The sequence below is a fragment of the Protomyctophum parallelum genome (assembly GCF_964188405.1).
Source record: "Protomyctophum parallelum genome assembly, chromosome: 3".
Lineage (NCBI taxonomy): Eukaryota > Metazoa > Chordata > Actinopteri > Myctophiformes > Myctophidae > Protomyctophum > Protomyctophum parallelum.
The window spans coordinates 48813142-48819385 of NC_139698.1; positions in this window are offsets into that span (position 1 = coordinate 48813142).

Here is a 6244-nt window from a genome sequence, read left to right on the forward strand (position 1 = left end):
ATGGGCCACTTAATGCAATGTGTCTTGTCTGGAACAAAATGTGTTCCTTCAACATAATATGCCAGATAAACATCTGTTTTCATTAAAAAAAAAGAAGAAGAACAAGTCTCATTAATGAAACTTCAGCTTCTGTATTTCACAACTGCAGGTCATTATGATGGCTCCCATACACAACTGTAACAAAACACAACATGAACAGTGAAGAATTTACTTGTAGCCTACTTTACATCTTGTATGAAAATGCTATACACATAAATAGTGTATTATTATGGGCTATCCAACCTCCTGAGTGGCACTGGTACCGCTGGCTCCTCCTGGCGTAATAGTGTCAAAGTATCCTTGAGCAAGATACAACTATATGGCCACTATAAATACAGTATGAGTTACTGGTGAGCAAGTTAATTGGTTCCTTGCACCACCATTGGTTTGCGAATGTGTGTGGGTGAATGGGTTAATGTAACGCACATTAAATGCTTGCTATACTAATCCAGCCTAATTACTAGATCTTTAGACCTTTATTGATCCTGCGGGGGAAATGAAACACAGCTACAGAAAATTATAACAGGGATTAAGAATAATAGCCCAGGTCGATTTAGGCTCTCTGCACTTATTTGACCACCCAGCTATTAACGGAAATAATTATAAAATATATACAGCAGTGCAGCCCCAGGAGGCACTCAAGGAGCAGGAGTTCAGTGTTTGGTCAGGGGCACTTTGACACTAAGCCAGTAGGAGCCAGTTTTATTGTATATCAATGAATGACAGCATAGAATAATATAAACCAGTAAGACGCCTGACGGTGAGAAGCGTTGTTATTATTTTATTTTTTATGTTTTTTTTGTGTGGCTTTTGCCTTTATTTTATATTTTTTTATGGAGGGACAGAGAGTAGGCTGACAGGAAATGGGGAGAGAGATGAGGGGAAGACCAGAGCCTGGGGAAGACATGCAGTAAAGGCACGGGAGTCGGCACACTGCCAGACTGGATTACCAGCCAAGGTGCTGGTCCATGCTTTTGTTCTTGCCTAAATGTAAGTCGCTCTGGATTAAGAGCGTCTGCTAAATGCCTAAATTGTAAATTGTAAATTGTAAGGTGCCTGGACCGCTGAGCCATGGCCCAGGCCACGAGAAGCGTTATTAACACACACATTATTCATATTCTTTCCATAGTGCCGTTGGTGCCTTTTTTCCATACATTATTGAAGTGGATAGATGGATTTATGACATGTTACACGATGCCTGGACACAGCTTAATATATAGATCTTTCTGTTGTATGAGACTTTTACTCTATATAGCATTCTTACCTAACCCTGACCCTAAAATCATTAAATAAGATTTATGAGGTCACCATGTCCTCAACCAATAATGACCCTCACTCACAATGCTGTTCAGTAGTAGAAGTAATTGAGGTAATAAGGGTAATAATAGTCATAGGGAATGCATGGTAAGCAAATATTTGTGTGTTTGTGAGTGCGTGAGCTCCTACATGCTCCTATACATTCAATTCATGGATTTCTGTCAACAGAACGTTACTTAGGACTATGAATGAACAATCTTTATATGATCCTCTGTCGTACTCAGAGACAGACTCTCATTCACAATGATACTGACCAACAATGACCGATACTATTCACAATAATAATAATCCTACAATAAACATTACTATTCAGACAGACAGACAGACAGACAGACAGACAGACAGACATTGATTGCTCCTATTTATAATTATCATTGGGGTAATTTGACGTTCTATGTACATATTGTGTCCCGCGTAGGAGCCAGGTTGTATTTGCAGACTGACAGAATAATCATTGATTATTGTTTGATGTATTTCAATTGCTCGCTCTAAAAGACTGATTCATCCAGACTTTCCACTGCAGATAATGTACTGATCACAAACACATGTGTGGCCTACTGTAGGCCATGTCCTCTCTCTTTTATTTCTCTCACAATTAGCATTCACTGTACAAAGCATCTACATGTTGATTCAGCTGATGTGATTGATAGAGGAAGATGACTCATATCAGGGACTAAAATGTTAAGGTCTTGTTTAGATAAAAGATCTTTGCCAGACAATCTATGTGGCCTTCTATGTGCCACCCTGAAACGTTGATCATCACGTATTATGATTATACTAGGAGGAAGATTATTTTCAAAAAAGTGTACAGAAAGTGTGAAAAATAATCAGTTTTTATGTGGCCACACCCACCAGTTCTTTAATTGCACCTGGTGCAATTAATTCAGGTGCACGGTGACCAACCTGAACTGAAGTCACACCCTGACAATCTATGTGTCCTTGTCCTAAACAGCTCGTTTAGGTAAGACTTTATGTTAGAAATACTTCATTTTGTATGAATTGAGTTTACTGTATGATGAGGGTTCGGTATGAGAGATTCTTAATGTGTAGCCCCCAGCCAAGACCCAGCCCGCAACAGCCCTGCCAATCGGGCTCAGCCCTGTTGGCACGGTAGGTTGCGAGTTGGTCCGGCGAGTGGGAGCCCCGGGTTCAATCCCCGCTTCTGTGTAATGCTACGATCTGCTGTAGGTGTGAAGTGAGAAGCGCAAGACTGGGGGGGTGATTGTAGCCCCCAGCCAAGACCCAGCCCACAACAGCCCTGCCAATCGGGCCAGGTTGGGAGTTGGTCTGCCCTAGGTTCAATGCCTGCTTCTGCGTAATGCTATATGCAAACACAGCCAGCAGCAGTTGTTGCTAACAACAATGAAATGCTTGGATTTGAAGTCTTTTTTATATTCTTAAATTTTATTCATTTTTCATGAACAAACAATAAGACACAAAATTGGCTTAACAATGCAGGTATAAAACAAGAGTCAAAATATAAATCCCCCAAAAGTCACAGGCATTATACAAAGTAAGATGCAACTTAAAGGACCACTTCACCACTTTTCAACCTTCATATAATAGGTCCTCACTAATAATCATGAAAAAATGGTGCAATCTTTCTACTCGGTCTGTGTCTCATAGGAGGGCTCATCCTCCAATGACATCATCGATGGGGAATACAAGCTAATGGACACTGCAGGCTTTCTAGTCCTGAAAAGTTGCAATGCGAAAATGGAAGCCATCGTTCTCACGATAATGAAAATCTAAACATTTTTGTAAAACAATCTTGTTTAAAAAAAAAGTCTGCCTAATGATGATGTCACTGGAGGACGGTTTCTAAACTGCCCACAGCCCTCCAAGTCCAGCGGACTTGGACCTATGGGATCACTAATCCATGAAAACCTATGCTACAGATACAGTGGCCCTGTTCTCCATAATTGTGCTTACAGTATGGTAAATCAGTTAAGTGAGAAAGAATTCCACAATGTGAACAGTATAAACAAACAAACAAACAGAACAGAACTATCTCAAACTAGATGGCTATGGAATATAATTTCAATTAGGACCTTATGTAACTAACTACACATGCACTACAGTCACTTATTATGAGCAACACTAATAAAACTATTTTTTATTATGTGCAGTGTGGCTTGTCAGCGGTGGTTAAATGACATGAGCAATTTGGTTTTCCCTTCTTAATGTGGGACCCCTGAGCACACATAAGAACTACTGGTGTGTTCCTATCTGTCTGAAAGATTGATGCGATCATCAGCCATCTGCATGCCATGTCTAACAGTTACAACTTATTTTTATCCTACAATTTTGTAACACATTTTTTCACTCGCGGCCAATTGCCTAAGCTGTAATCTTAATGTACTTTCCCTCTGCCAACCTGGGGAGAGCCCCGAACTGAGCTCATGCTTCCTTCAATGCATGAGGAGTGAGCTGGCCGACAGAGGGGAGTTTCTCCGGTAGGACGATAGCGGGAGTCTCTCTTTTGCTGAGCCTGGGGAGCACCACACAATCACAGACCCACTGCACACTCTGACAGTGACATACACACACACGCACGCACACACACACACACACACACACACGCACGCACACACACACACACACACACACACACGCACACACACGCACACACACACACGCACACACGTGCACACGGCCAAACGCATGCACACACACACACACACACGCAAACAAACATGCACATGCACATGCAAACAGTGACACGTAACAATATTAATTTGTTATTTTTATTCTATTCTATTAACATTAGCCACATACTGTTTGCAAGCAAACATGCAGCAGACAGACAACACACACAACATACTGTACAAAACCATGTGTACCCACACGCACGCACATTGCGTCCCCACAAACATGCTCTAACACTCAACCCAGGCCAATATTGCGTGGGTTTGGTGATCAGTCATGGCAATACAAACAAACCGTGCTCCCATGTGAATGATATTCAACAATCTATTGTTGAGTTATCCATGTAACCTGAGATACAGCAGCTGCTGCACAGCACAAAGATTCTCAGATTTTCAGAGCACGTTTATTTTACTGATCAATCAGTCGATTGTGTTCAATGCACTATGTTAATGGAATTAACATAGTACACTTTCCTAAATTGATAAACTTTTCAGCTGAGTTACATGACATTATACAGTACATTGTCAGATACTTCAATGTGAAATGTGGGTATAATTGGATGGTGTGTTCATGGTATTATCTTTTGTAAGAAATGGGCTCCACAGTCCACGTATTTGTGAAGGCAATTGCAGTGTGTGTGCAAAGTTCACAGCAATCGGTCCAGCGTACCCGAGACTATTTTTTTTATGTATTTCATCATGTATTATTACCATGTCTTGTTCTTGCTTAATGTAAATCGCTTTGGATTAAGAGCATCTCCTAGTCCTAAATGCCTAATTGTTGATACAGTAGCTAAAGATTGGACAGGGAGGCCACGTCGTTATCAGATGCTATCCTCTGATTACATCAAGATTTCAGGCCAAAATAGTAAATACACATTATAGCCTTCTGTGATTCAACTGCTACTGTTTGTCTCCTGTCTCCCTCTTTTAGCCTTCCAGTGCACTGTCTGAAACCTCTTATCTAAGGCAGAGTAACTGGTGGTTAATTGTCTTGCCAGGAAGGACACAGAGAGATCATCTCAAGCTAAATGAGGATAAGACAGAAGTTCTCATAATCGGTTCTAGCGAGCAGAAAGAATCAATAATAAGCAGACTTGACAACCTGACTGTAGAAAGTAACAGTACAGTAAAGAACCTGGGGGTTATTATTGATTCTGAATTGAATTTTAATTCACACATTAATCATGTTACCAAGATTGCCTTTTTTCACCTTAGAAATATTGCACGAATCAGAGCCTATTTGTCCTTGGACGATGCAAAAACGCTAATCCACGCCTTTGTTTTTTCTCGGCTTGACTACTGCAATGCGCTCTTGTCAGGACTGCCTAAGAAAACAACTGACAGACTACAACTTGTCCAAAATGCAGCAGCTAGAGTTGTAACTAGAACTAAGATGAGAGAACATATTACTCCAGTTTTGGCATCACTGCACCGGCTTCCTGTTGTTTTTAGGATTGATTTTAAAATTATTTTACTTGTCTATAAAGCTCTAAATGGTCTCGCACCTCCCTACCTACTTGACTGCCTGCCTAAATATGTCCCAAACCGGCCCCTAAGGTCTTCCACTGCTGGCCTGCTCGCTTTGCCTAAAAAAATGGCAACAAAAAAATACGGGGAGCAGCTTTTTGCTTCTACGGGCCGTCGGCATGGAACAAGCTCCCACTGTACCTTCGTCAGGCAGCCTCTGTAGACATTTTTAAAGCTCAGCTTAAGACCCACCTCTACAACATTGCTTTTAAGTGATCTTTATTTTTTTTATTTTTTTTATTCTGTCGTTGCCTTATTTTATCTGTTCTTATCTTTGTACCATTGTCCTATTGTTTTAACTGCTTGCCTGTTTTAATGCTGTTTTGTTTTGCTTTTATTATCTTTTCTGCTCTGTAAAGCACTTGGAGCTACATTTATGTATGAAAGGTGCTATATAAATAAAGTTTATTATTATTATTATTTGTTCTGGACACAAAATGACCCTCACCTGGACTTCCTGCCAGTGGAACAAAACTGATTAAAATATTTCTGTTGCAGCTGAGCAGACGTTTTTCTGAACTGATATCGATCAAGTGAATTAGAGCTCAGCCACGTACATTCCAGTGGTTTCTGTAAGAACTGACTTAATTCTACATAATCTGAGGGATTTTAAACACAGTCAGTTGTCAGTTGCTGATTGGCGAGAGCGCTTCTGTGCTTGAGAAGTTGAGAAGGCAATGTAGGGGAATAGTCGATGAGGGAACAGAAAG